The sequence below is a fragment of the Papaver somniferum genome, chromosome 11 (assembly GCF_003573695.1).
Source record: "Papaver somniferum cultivar HN1 chromosome 11, ASM357369v1, whole genome shotgun sequence".
NCBI classification, from domain to species: Eukaryota; Viridiplantae; Streptophyta; class Magnoliopsida; order Ranunculales; family Papaveraceae; genus Papaver; species Papaver somniferum.
Genome location: NC_039368.1, coordinates 36,560,618 through 36,575,697, shown reverse-complemented (window position 1 = coordinate 36,575,697; position 15,080 = coordinate 36,560,618).

The following is a 15,080-nucleotide window of genomic DNA, read 5'->3' as shown; positions in this document are numbered from 1 at the left end:
AGTCTCAGACTAGGATAGAAAGTGTAGTTGAGCTCAAGGACTTCATGGCGATTCATCATACAAGTAGAAGAACTACTCAAGGAACCGCTAGAACTTCTCGACAAAAAGGTATGTGAAGACTTGAACTTATCTGTCACTCAAAAGTCTATCCACTCTATATCCTACCCTTTGAGACAAGAAGTCGTATGCTATATATATAGACTTGGATTATACACATTTGGTATTTTGAGCCGAGTATACCTCGCCTATCTATATCTCGAAATATGTGTTGGTCAGCTTTTCACTTCGATCAAGTTTATCTTTACCATGTGACGAAAGTCATGATATGTTTCAATCATCTTGAAAATTGCTTTTACGAGAAATGGTGTAACAACTGTATAACGTCCTCTAAGAATGTTTCAATGACTGAAATGAGAGTTTATATTACATAACTAATGGTGGACATAAGCATTGTTGTGGAAACACATTTATGTATAAGTTATATTCCTTGAACCAAAGTTTGCGAACTTTGTTGATCAAGAGAACCGGAAGAATGGCGTGAGCCAAGTCCGCGAACTGCCGAAGTTCTCAAACCCGAGAATTTCTGCTGGAGTTGACAAACTATGTGCGTGAAGCTAAGTCCGCGAACCCAGTCCGCGAACCGGCGAAGTTCTCATTCCCAAAAATTTCTGCTGGAGTTTGTAAACTCTGCCTGGTAACTTAAGTCCGCGAACATAGTCTTTGAACTTGAGAAGGTTATATATCTGACGATGATTTCTGAACTTAAACTTAAAAAGACTAAGGAATGCAGTTTTCAAACCGTGGCTATAAAAGTTCATGAACCGATTCAAGTGAATCGAATCATCTTTTCTTCAATTGTATCTTGTGTAGTACATGAGATTTCCTTGCAATTGAACAACTCTCTAACTAGTTCATCTTGAAGTCATTTGAACTAGTTACGGTGAAGAAGAACATGGTTGATATGAAATGCTCATATGGATAACATTTTGGTTAACTATTGTTGAACCAACAAGTGCATACGTTTGTGTACGGTTAACAAACCTAGAAGCGTGTATAACAAGATAAGTTTTCGATCTAACAGTTGAGAAATATTAGCTTGAATCTAAATTAGGTTTTCATCTTACGGTGAATATTGAATGCTTTGTTACTAATCTAACATTGATTGCAAACCTTGATTTGAAAGACTATATAAAGGAGACATCTATTATTGTGCAAAACTAATCCCCAAACTTCACGTGTGATGCTAGTTTGCATGCTAGAGTCGATTCTCCTTTAAAAGACTTCATTGGGATTGTGAAGCCAGACCGATATTACTTTTATCGTAGTTGTGTGATCTGATATTGCATCTTCTATCGTACGAGTACATTTAGATTTATTGGCTTGAGATTCATATCTCCGATATGCAAGATATAAAAAGTAATCACAAACATCTTCGTCTCATTGTTTGTGATTCCGCAACATCTTGTTTCGCTACCATACGATTGAGATTGTTGTGAAGTGATTGATAACTCTAGGATGTTCTTCGGGAATATAAGACCGAATTATCAATTGGTTCCTGTTCACCTTGATTATTATCAAAAGACGGAACAAAACCTTTAGGATTTATCTGTGGGAGACATGTTGATCCTTTGATAGACTTGTCTGTTGGAGACAAATTTGTTTGTTGTAAAAGCCTACGATTTTGGGTCGTAGCAACTCTTAGTTGTGGGTGAGATCAGCTAAGGGAATCAAGTGTACAGTATCCTGCTGGGATCATAGGCGTACGAGCATAACTGTACCTTAGATCAGTGAGAGATTGATTGGGGTTAAACTACAGTCCAGTCCGAGGTTATCTTGGAGTAGGCTAGTGTCTGTAGCGGCTTCATACAGTATGTGTTCAATCTGGACTAGGTCCCGGGGTTTTTCTGCATTTGCGGTTTCCTCGTTAACAAAATTTCTGGTGTCTGTGTTATTTCAATTTCCACATTATATTGTTTTATCTTTATAATTGAAATAATACAGGTTGTGTGTTTAGATCATCAATTAGAATAATCCAACCTTTGGTTGTTGATTATCATTGATTGATCCTTGGATATTGGTCTTTGGTACCATCCAAGTTATTCCTTGCATTTGATTAGAACTCGCAGTTCCTGCTTGAGTAAATCAAATCAAGAAGAGAGATATAAACTCGTTGATATACTTTTAATTGATTGAGTCTTGTTGATTCTCTTAAAAGTATATTCGAGTTAGTCCATACAGATTGCTAAGAGAAATATTGGGTGGTGTTGTTAGACCCTCGCTTTTTCAATTGGTATCAGAGCAGGCAAACACCTCAAACCTTATAAGTTTATGTTTGTTCGATCCTCAAAAGTCTAATCCTATGGGAAATATTTTTGGGAGGCTTGCTCGCGGCTTCTGTAACGCACACCAGATTTCCTTAAAGGTTGTTCAGAGATTATCACACTTCATTCCTATGGAAGCACGTGATAATCCTATACCATCTAGCATGTCATAAAATCTAGATTTGAAGAAACAATCTAAGGAAAAGAATAAAAAGAATTGTCGAAGAAATCATGGTCAACGCTCAAGGGTGTGGACCCTCACAAGAATTACTCTTAATCTCTTTGAGGAATACCACCATAAAGGTTCCATTGACAAGGAGTTGTTTAGAGCGTTTGAAAGTGTTTTGCAATTCTAATTAAGAAAAGATTAATTCCATAGAGAATTTGAATTATTCTGACAAGAGTTATGTGCCTGTCAAATCATTTTTTAATGATGCACAAACTGTTCTCAACACCGATTCATGTGAAGCCGATGAAAAGGATTCGTATGAATTAGGCAGAGGAACCATTTGTCAGAAAAGGTCATCTCCTTGTCATAAGAAAAATAACCCACACGACTCTAAGTATTATCATTACGATTATACTCCTGACTCTGGGTACAAATATCAACCAGAAAAATTGCATGGGAAATTTTATGCAGTTTCCAGCACCTGATTTCAGGATTGGCTCTACCCCATTTGTATATAACTTGAAATGGGGCAAGTAACAGGTTGATTTTTGTTTTAATCTCTCTTTTCTTATGTTTTTGTGATAAGAGCTTTTCAGTAGGTACTTTTTCTTTTGTTGCCTGTACCTCCAAAAAATCCTACTCCAATGGGTCACGGTTCGTGCACGGGTCAAAGCCCATGTAGGGTATTTAAAAGAAGTTTACGGACGTCTTCATCTTCTCAGACAGTCCGCGTACGTGAACCTCTAGGGTTTTATTATTTTCCTCCATCAAAGCTTCTTTGGAGAGATCAAAAGGATGGGTTTTCAAGGCTCACTTCAAGTAAGTATTTTCCTGCTTATTTCTAGATCTATGATGAATTCTAGAAGCTCAAAAAGGTGTTCAAAAAGCTCAAATTTCCCTAGCTTGAATTCTCCTAGAATTAGATTTGTGAATGAGTCTTGTGATAGGGTGTTTGATAAGATTGCCTCAAAAGGGTTCATTTTAGAAAAGAGATTGGATTTTTCTAGTGGGCATGAAGAGGATTTGGCTTGCTTTAAAAAATTCAAGCTTGGAAATATTTTTGATGGTCTTGGTGAAGGATTTGATTCTCTCACAAAGATTTTCTATGCCAACATTCATGTTGTTGATTACAAGAAGATGGAATTCAAATCCATGATTGGTAGAGAAAGGTTTTTTGTTGATAGAGAATTAATTTCAAGGATTACCAAAATACCGTTGGGGAAAGTACGGCTTCCTAGACCAAGTCATGAACGTCCGTCGTGTGATGATATCTCAATTGTACTTTGTGGCAAGAAGGTTGTTTGGAGTCAAGGAAAGTTCCCTACTAATGATCTTAGTATTACATTATTGGCTTTTGGAAAACTTGGTATCCCCAATCTTTGTCCCTCTACAATTGAAAATTCTTGGTGGAGTCATAAGTTTGCGGAATTGGTATATTTCCTTGAATCGGGTATTCCAAGTGTCGATATTTGTGGTTTCATTATCTTTCAAATGATTTTGATGACTTCACCCGTCAAGACGTTAGGTTACCCTTGCTTGATTAGTCAAATCTGTCGTGATCGCGGGTTTGATTCAATTGGCAACTCTCTTGGGGTTCCCAAACCAGTTCGTCCGTGTACCTTCAGGCGCATAAGGGAAAATGCTTGCAAGCGACAAATAATCGCTTCTCTTGATTTCAGTGACCCCATCACCGTGTGCCTTTTCTTCAAACAATTCATAAAGGTGTGTGTAAGGTTGATTCAAGGGTGAAGTGTGTCCAAGAACAATTGTCTTTGGTTGCAACGAAGTTTCCCGAGCTCAAGGAAGATTTGAACGCAATTCAAGCATCATGGAGTATCTCCGATAAGGAATAAGATGAGTAATTTGTGTTCATATTTGTTGCCTATTATGTCTTCCTTTTGGTTAGGTTGGAAGAATAAATAGTGCTTGAATATCAATGATTGTGACTACACATAGCTATTATGTTTCATCTTCGTGATTTTTTTAGGTTTATTGGTATTAAATTCTAAAAATATTTGGAGGATGATGTTTTTGCAATATTAATCTTTATGATTTGTTATATTGCAATTGGTTATCGGATATTGGTGTTTACATCCGTGAACTATATTTGTCCCATACTTTGTCAAAATTAAAGTCGTTCGTGTTCGGTATTCACGTACTAGTAAAAGAATGAATGGACTTTTGACAAATACAAAAGTTAAGCCTATATTGTCAATTATCTTGATGGAAGATAGGTTAAAATCTTTTTTTTTCAAGGATTATGTCTATTAATTATCGTTATGCAAATAGTGATTGAAGATAGAATGAATCCTTGTGTATTCCGCAGTATTGATCATCCCTGATCCATATTTTATGTATGACTCTGAGGCTCCGTAATGTATCTTATGTGGAGCATTATACAACCAAGTTGATTTTATTAGCTTAGTTGTTGTTCCGTGAGATATGTTATGTCGAACATATTGAACTACATTAGTCATCTTGTTTGGTTATTTAGTTATTGCTCCGTAAGTATTCTTATGTCGAGCAAAACAAATGAAAATTATATTGATTACTTTTGTAATTAGTTTGGTTGTGCATTCCAATACATTAATTATGGGTTCTCTTGTAATTAATCTAGTTGAGTATTTTCGTGTCTCCATAAGTTCTCTTATGTTGAGCACAATCAATTGAATTGATCACTTTTTGTGTTTAATTTGGTTGTGTATTCCGATTAAATTAATCATGGGTTTACTTGTGATTAACATGATTGAGTTTTTAGATATAAAAAATCATTTTCATGGTTTTTGGTGTCCAATAAAATCCTTCTTTTCTTTTGAAATTAAGGTCGCTCTTGTTGTTCTTTCGGGAATGACATCAAATGGGGGAGAGTTCTTTTGAACTTGTGCTTAATGGTCATATCTTGAGGGGTGTGCGGCTGTGGAATTTTAGAGGGTTTATCTTGTATCTTTAAACTCCTTGATGAATGCATTTAGCTTCGGCTTTATGTTTGCATCTAAGTTAGTTGGTATGTATTTTTTTCTTTTAGTCATGAAATGTCTCTTTCGAAAATTTCATTATGATCCCATTCTTATACGTTTGCCAATTTTATTGACATAAAGGGGGAGAATTAATATGTACTTCACACTACAAATACATATGGTTTTCAGATCATTATGTAAGGGGGAGTGGTTTCCATGTGAGATGGAGTATTGACTAAGGAGGAGTGATACATATCACCATAGTATTATTGTTGAAGTTGTGATACAATTGAACTTTAACGTTGTGTAATAATACTATGGCACTGTATAACAATGATCGAGACCGATGCTTTCTCATTGTTATAGTTAAGGATCTTCAACAGCGGTGATGCTAAACTTACAACCTTTGGGATCATTGGAGTAATTGGAAGTGACGAAGATTTCGAGGAATGTTGAAGATTAGACATGTGGAATAGGAGCTACTAAAGTTTCTTTACCTTTTTTGTATTCCATATGTATTGATAGTTTTGTCAAGATTAGACATGTGAATAGGAGCTACTAAAGTTTCTTTACCTTTTTGTATTCCATATGTATTGATAGTTTTTTCACTAAAATTGACAAAGGGGGAGATTGTTAGAGCATTGCTCGGTCGAACTCGCATGCGTTGCTATCTCAAGCATGTTTGTCAATGTTAGTGATCAAAACTATAATTCTTGATTTCTAGTCTATTATAGCTAAGTCTCGGACTAGGATAGAAAGTGTAGTTCAGCTCAAGGACTTCATGGAGATTCATCATAAAAGTAGAAGAACTACTCAAGGAGCCGGTGGAACTTCCCGACAAAAAGGTATGTGAAGACTTGAACTTATTTGTCACTCAAAAGTCTATCTACTCTATCTCCTACTCTTCGAGACAAGAAGTCGTATGCTATATATATAGACTTGGATTATACACAGTTGGTATTTCGAGCCGAGTATACCTCGCCTATCTATATCTCGAAATATGTGTTGGTAAGATTTTCTCTTCGATCAAGTTTATCTTTACCATGTGATGAAATTCATGATATGTTTCAATCATCTTGAAAATTGCTTTGACGAGAAATGGTGTAACAACTATATAACTTCCTCTAAAAATGTTTCAATGATTGAAATGAGAGTTTAGATTACATAACCAATGGTGGATATAAGCATTGTTGTGGAAACACATTTATGTATAAGTCCTATTCCTTGAACCAAAGTTCGCGAACTTTGTCGATCAAGAGAACCGGATGAATGGCGTGAGCCAAGTCCGCGAACTGCCGAAGTTCTCAAACCCGATAATTTCTGCTAGAGTTGACAAACTATGTGCGTGAAGCTAAGTCCTCGAACCGGAGAAGTTCTCATTCCCGAGAATTTCTGCTGGAGTTTGTAAACTCTTCCTGGTAACTTAAGTCCGCGAACCTAGTCTGCGAACTTGAGAAGGTTATATATCTGAAGATGATTTCTGAACTTAAACTTAAAAAGACTAAGGAATGCAGTTTGCAAACCGTGGCTATAAAAGTTCATGAACCGATTCAAGTGAATCAAATCATCTTTGCTTCAATTATGTCTTGTGTAGTACATGAGATTTCCTTGCAATTGAACAACTCTCTAACTAGTTCATCTTGAAGTAATTTGAACTAGTTATGGTGAATAAGAACATGGTTGATATGAAATGCTCATATGGATAACCTTTTGGTTAACTATTGTTGAACCAACAAGTGCATACGTTTGGGTACGGTTAACGAACCTAGAAGCGTGCATTGTCAAGTGTGTATAACAAGATAAGTTTTTGATCTAACGGTTGAGAAATATTAGATTGAATCTAAATAAGGTTTTCATCTAACGGTGAATATTGAATGCTTTGTTACTAAGCTAACATTGATTGCAAACCCTGATTTGAAAGACTATATAAAGGAGACATCTAGTATTGTGCAAAACTAATCCCCACACCTCACGTGTGATACTAGTTTGCATACTAGAGTCGATTCTCCTTTAACCTTTGGTTTTCTTCTTCTAAAACCAGTTTAACGACTTAAAGACTTCATTGGGATTGTGAAGCCAGGCCGATACTACTTTTATCATAGTTGTGTGATCTGATCTTGCATCTTCTATCGTACGAGTACAATCAGATTGATTGGCTTGAGATTGATATCTCCGACAGGCAAGATATAAAAAGTAATCACAAACATCTTCGTCTCATTGTTTGTGATTCCGCAACATCTTGTTTCGCTACCATACGATTAAGATTGTTGTGAGGTGATTGATAACTCTAGGATCCTCTTCGGGAATATAATACCGGATTATCAATTGGTTCCTGTTCACCTTGATTATTATCAAAAGACGGAACAAAACCTTTAGGGTGTATCTGTGGGAGACAGATTGATCCTTTGATAGACTTGTCTGTGGGAGACAGATTTAATTATTCTCAAATCCTGCGATTTTGGTTCGTAGCAACTCTTAGTTGTGGGTGAGATCAGCTAAGGGAATCAAGTGCAGAAGATGCATAGGGAGTACAACTGTACCTTGGATCAGTGGGAGACTGATTGGGGTTTAACTACAGTCGAGTCCGAAGTTAGCTTGGAGTAGGCTAGTGTCTGTAGCGGCTTAATACAATGTGTGTTCAATCTGGACTAGGTCCCGGAGTTTTTCTGCATTTGCGGTTTCCTCGTTAACAAAATTCTGGTGTCTGTGTTATTTTTATTTCCGCATTATATTGTTTATCTTTATAATTGAAATAATACAGGTTGTGCGTTGTAGATCATCAATTAGAACATCCAACCTTTGATTTTTATTTAAATTGATTGATCCTTGGATATTGGTCTTTGGTACTTGTGTTTGCTTAAAGACTCGCTGATTTCTATTAGCTCGAGTAAATCAAAACAAGAGAGAGATATTAACTCCTTGAGATACTTTTACCTAGATTGAGTTTAACGGTCTAGTTGATTCTCTAGAAAGTATTTCGGAGTTAGTCCATACAGATTGCTAAGAGAAATATTGGGTGGTGTTGTTAGACCCCCGCTTTTTCAAAGATCACGATTGGGTCAAAACCCATCGATCCGTCATCAGTTCATGACTAACATCTGTAGACAGCCACCAAAACCAACACGACCATCTTACTCAATTTATCCCCATCTCCTTCAATTCAAAATCAATCCATGTAAAAGCCAATTTCAGATTTACACCAGAAATTAAACTAATCAAGCCTTCATCCAGTTGATTGCAACTTAATTTATTTAACATCGAATTAAACCCATTTTCGTCCATAGTAAACACCAACTCGATTTAGCACATCAAAACCCATTTCCTAAAATTAATAGCACCAACACCACAACATATTTTCCTTTCAACCCATGAACAAAGTATCTTCTCTGCAGAAACAGCAGAACAATGGGAAGCAAGAGCTCCCCATCACAATTACCATTTCTCCATCTCCTTTCACCTACAACAGTTCAGACACTTCTCCAAACACATTCATCTAATTCCCATCAAAACAAAATCTTCATTATAACATAACCACGATTAATCTCCATTGCTTCTCAATTTATATCGAACTCTTTTCTCGATTTCCCATGCTAAAAAAAACTCAGAATTATCATCAATTTCTTCCTCTAAATGTTTTCAGTGAAACCCTAATTTAATTCCAAATCCTCTCTTCTCTAATTCGAGTATCAAAACATTAGCCAAACTCTTCAGATCAATCACACCGCTCCTTTGATTTCTTCTTATCCAGCGTAAATCGAAATACCCATTCAATTCATAGAAACCCTAATTTTTGCCTTTTCTAATTCACTTCTTCTTCTTAATTTGAATCAACTACATGAAATTTTTTACTACCTACAACCCTTCATTGATCTAACCCCTCTTAGTTTAATATCAAAATATTCATTTTTCATTCTAAAATCAATCGCAGACGAAGAACATGAAATGAGAGGAAGGAGGAAAAGAAAATAAAATAAAATAAAAGAATTTTTTTTCTCTCTCAAATTCGTTGACCGAACTGGAATACTAATATCCGATTCGAATAGCTTAGTCGATCCATATATTGCTCTGACATCTGAGCCTCCAACTTCATTGAGATAAACACGTGTTGGTTTTCATGAGGGGATATAAAAATAATCTATACATCAATATCTCATCTAAGCCAACGAGAAATTGACCAGTCAACTCGATATAGTGACTGAAATAACGGTTTTGGATGGAATCCGTTCGATAGGCTTACATTTGTAAGAAATAAAAAAAAGGCTTAGATCTGAAAACTAGGGTCCAGAACAGGCCTAGATGTGTATATATTCCAAAATATAATAAGTATTTGATTATTCCACGGTATTAGGTCGATCTCCGATCCACAATTTGTGTACATACTATGTTGTTCCATAAGGTGTCTTATGTTGAGCTCTATCGACTGAGTCATTGTTTTGGCATAGTTGTTGTTCCATGAGATACTTTGTGTCGAGCATGACCAATTAAATTGATTACTTTTGTGATTATTTTAGTTGTGTATTTCGATTATATTAATTGTAGGTTTTCTTGTGATTAATCTAATTGAGTGCTTTTAAGTCTCCATAAGTTTACTTGTGTTAAGCATTTCCAATTAAGTAAACCATGGGTTCTCTTATGATTAATTTAATTGAGTATTTTGGATTCAAATTCATACTTATATGTAATTTGTTATGTCCAAAGAAATCCTTCTTTTCTCTTTTGAAATTAAGGTCGTTTTTGTTGTTCTTTGGGAATGACATATAATGGGGAAGAGTTCTTTTGAACTTGTGCTTAATTTCCAAATATTTGTGGGGAGTGCGGTTGTGGAATATTTTAGGGGTTATCTTGTATCTTAATAGACTCCTTGATGAATGCATTTAGCTTCGGCTTTATGATTGCATCTAAATAATATGATATATGCTTTCTTTTGGTCATGAAATACATATGGTTTTCGTATCATTATGTAAGGGGAGTGGTTTCCATGTAGAATGGAGTATTGACTAAGGAGGAGTGACATATCACCATAGTATTGTTGTTAAAGTTGTGATTAAAGTTGTTTTCTCGTTGTTATAGCTACGGATTTTCAACAACGGTAATGCTAAACTTACAACCTTTGGGATCATTGGAGTACTTGGAAGTGACGAAGATTTCAAGTAATGTTGAAGATTAGGCATGTGGAATAGGAGCTACAAAATTTTATTTATATATTTTTTGTATTCCATATGTATTGATAGTTTTGTCACTAAAATTGACAAAGGGGGAGATTGTTAGAGCATTGGTCGGTTGAACTCGCTTGTGTTGCTATCTCAAGCATGTTTGTCAATGTTAGTGATCAAAACTATAAGTCTTGATTTCTAGTCTACTATCGCTAAGGTCTCGGACTAGGATAGAAAGTGTAGTTGAGATCAAGAAATCCATGGAAATCATCATACAAGACGAAGGACTACTGAAGGAACTGGTGGATCTTCATCGACTAAAAGGTATATGGAGACTTGAACTTATCTATCACTCAAAAGACTATTTATCTCCTATCTTGAGACAAAAGTCGTTTTGCTATATAGACTTAGATTATACACATTTGGTATTTCGAGCCGAGTTTACCTCGCCTATCTATTTCTCGAAATGTGTGTTGGTAAAGCTTTCGCTGTAGCCAAGTTCATCTTTACCTACTGACGAAAGTCATGATATTTTTCAATCACTTTGAAAATTGCTCTGACGAGAAATGGTTAGCGAATAACAACTATATAACGTCCTTTGAGAATGTTTCAATGATTGAAATGAGAGTTTAGACTATATAACCATTTTGAGGATATAAGCATTGTTGTGGAAACACATACATGTATAAGTCCTTATTGCTTGAACCGAAGTTTGCGAACTTTGTTGATCAAGTGAACCAGAGTAGTGTGTGAGATAAGTCCGCGAACTAGCGAAGTTCTCAAACCCGAGAATTTCTGCTGGAGTGTGTGAACTCCATCCGGGAACTTAAGTCTGCGAACTTGAGTAGGTTATGTCTAAAAACGATGTTTAGTGAACTTATCTTTATAAACTAAGGAATGCAAGTGCAAACCGTGGCTATAGAATTCATGAACCGATTCATGTGAATCAAATCGTTTTTGCTTCAATTGTTTCTTGTGTAGTACATAAGATTTCCTTGCAATTGAACAACTCTCTAACTAGTTCATTTGAGTCATTTGGACTAGTTATGGTGAAGAAGAATATGGTGGATATGAAAGTGATCATATGGCTAACCATTTGGTTAACTATTGTTGAACCAACCAATGTACAAGTTTGGGTAGGGTTACACAAGCCCAGGAACGTGCATTTAATTTGTGTATAACAAGCTATGTTTTCTGTCTAACGGTTGATAAATATTAGCTTGAATCTAATCAGGTTTTCATCTAACGGTGAATGTTGAATGCTTTGCTACTAAGCTAACATTGATTGCAAACCTTGATTTGAAAGACTATATAAGGGAGAACTCTAGCCACTGGGAAACCTAATCCCCACACATTCTGTGTGATACTAGTTGTGCTAAGCCAGAGTCGATTCTCCTTTAACCTCTGGTTTTCTTTTCTCAAACCGGGTGAACGACTTAAAGACTTCATTGGGATTGTGAAGCCAGACCGATACTACTTTTATTGTAGTTGTGTGATCTGATCTTGCTGTTTCTTTCGTACGAGTACAATTGTAATAATTGGCTTGAGATTTCTATCTCCGATAGGCAAGATAAAAAGTAATCACAAAGATCTTCGTCTCATCGTTTGTGATTCCACAATATATTTTTTCGCTGCGTCGATTAAGACTGTTGTGAGGTGATTGATAATACTAGGATGTTCGTCGGGAATATAAGTCCGGATTATCAATTGGTTCCTGTTCACCTTGATTTATCAAAAGACGGAACAAAACTCATAGGTATATTCGTGGGAGACGTATTTATCTATTATCATAGACTTTTCTGTGTAATACAGATTTGTTTATTAAAGTCTTCGACTTTGGGTCGTAGCAATTCTTAGTTGTGGGTGAGATAAGCTAAGGGAATCAAGTATGTAGCATCCTGCTAGGATCAGAGACGTAGGAGCATAACTTTACCTTGGATCAGTGTGAGATTGGTTGGGGTTTAACTATAGTCCATACCGAAGTTAGTTTGGAGTAGGCTAGTGTCTGTAGTGGCTTAACATAGTGTGTGTTCAATCTGGACTAGGTCCCGGGGTTTTTCCGCATTTGCGGTTTCCCCGTTAACAAAATTTCTGGTGTCTGTGTTATTTCTTTTCCGCATTATATTTGTTTATATAATCGAAATAATACGGGTTGTGCGTTGTTCAATCAATTAGAATATCCGACCTTTTGGTTGTTGAGTTAAATTGATTGACACTTGGATATTGGTCTTTGGTGCCATCCAAGTTTATCTCTCTTGTATTTAAATTGAGACTCGCAGTTTGCTTGAGTAAGATTTAAATCGAGAGATAGAGATATAAACTCTTCGATATACTTTTTATCTAGATTGAGTCTGACTCTCTAGTTGATTCTATAGAAAGTATATTGGAGTTTGTCCATACAGATTGCTAAGTGAAATATTGGGTGTGGTTGTTAGACCCCCACTTTTTCAGGTATGGATCAATGTGTTCCAACTTGTCGAAGGAGGAAACCATCAGTAGAACAACTTAATACATGTTTAGATCGCACACATGTGGAAGGAGGTTCTTACTGGTTCCCTTGTTCTGAAAGAATTACATATGTAACTCCAGGTTACATAGATTTTTGGGATCAACAACTTGAACAATTGCACGATTTCGTAATGGTTGGCTGACCTTTAGTGAAAGAGCCTCCTTCTGCTGAGATGACTGCTTCTCGACCAAGATTGAAACATATTTCTGGCGACGATAAGCGAAAGGCATCTCCAGGATGTTCACCAGTATGTATCTTTTGCGTAATCTCCATAAAATTAAAATAATTATTTTTTGATTATCTATCAACTTCTTTTGCAGGACGGTCGTACTGTGAGACCTAGAATCGAAGTAAACTTCTCAGAAGCAGAAACAATTATTCATGGTGGAGAGGGCAGGAACAAGAATTGCAAGCTGTTGCCTAACACCATAAAGTCCCCAGTTGTTTCTTTGGTGAGTCGTCAATATTTTTTCCGCCGCGACTATTTCTTATTCGTGCTATTAGGATCATAAAACCAATATTCGTTATTTGGTTACAGAATTTTACTCCATCAAGCATTGACGGCCTTCAATTCTCTGTTGCTGGGCAAACGGTTCCTGACTTGAGTGCTGAAGAAGAGAATGACGTGAGTACCTCTTCATGTAATAAAATATGATGCTTCGTAGATAAAATGCTAATTGTTTGAGAATATATTCAGGAGGATGTCGCCATGGAAGTGGAGAGTACTGATGCTCGTTCATCTTCGGAGGATGGAGATAAAGAAAATTCTCGGGGTTCAAAACCGAATGGAAGTAATGATACTCTTGATGTTGACACGGGAAATTCTGATTCCTTGAACGTTTCAGAGACCACCCAAGTAAGTATTTCCCTTGAATTTTATCCATAGAAGCATAAAATTGTTGATTTATGAATGAATGAATGAAAATCCATGCGAATACATGAAAATCTTTGCCGAAATACGTCACCAGAGAATTCAGAACTCAATCTTTAGCAAAAACGCTATAAAATCTTCGTCAGATGTCAGATTTTCACGATCTACCCATGCATCTTCATGCCCAGAAAATTTACCATCTTTATAAGAGAAGCTTTTGAGGTTTTGAGCACATTTAGGGTTCGAAATCATCGGAACAGTAAACTTCCAGGAGGCTTTCAGAAAATTTTCAGCTGGCGTGTAGTCCAATGTTTTGACGATATCTTTTTTCTCGTTCATCCAATTGCTATGAAATTTTGATATGTTGTAGATAACATACATACGAAGAGAATGGTATATAACTCGACCTTAAATTCTTCACAAATTGCTCCCAGTTCGTCGTTTCATACAGGACGGTGTAAAATCCTCTCAGACGAGCTTGTTGTAAAACGTGTTTTTACGACTTTCACGCTATTTGTTCGCGTCGTGAATGCATAATGATGAACTTTGATGATGTTAGGTGAATTATATGCTGGAGTTTATGATTTCCTTTGGTTTGCATGTTTAGATTGCTCTAATCTCAAGTAATCTTCGTATTTAGGTGCCAAACACCGAAGTTGAGAATAATGAAACCAATAATGATAACTCGAGCGACCCTGGAGTTATTGATGAAGAGACAAACATCTATGCGATTCAAGGCCATGAGAGGATTGTTACTGATGTTGTTAAGGAGAACAAGACTTCAATTGTTGTTGCTCCAGTGGTGGAGGAAACCGAGCCACAAGTAGAAGAAACTGAAGAAATTTTTTCCATGACCGTGGAAGTTTCTCCAGTAATTGAGAATCGTATGGTGGTGCATGAATACCCGAGTGCAGGGATTACTTTTGATCCTCCATTTGATGCATCACTCCCATACCACGAACTAGTTGGTGGATTCAGCGTTCCTATTGGATATGCCGGCTTGTACGAGAAGATATGGAGGAAATTTGGTCACATCATCGTTACCAGAGACCCTAAGCGTGCTTATTCTTTAACCATGCAAGTAAGTGTTATCTTGCGTG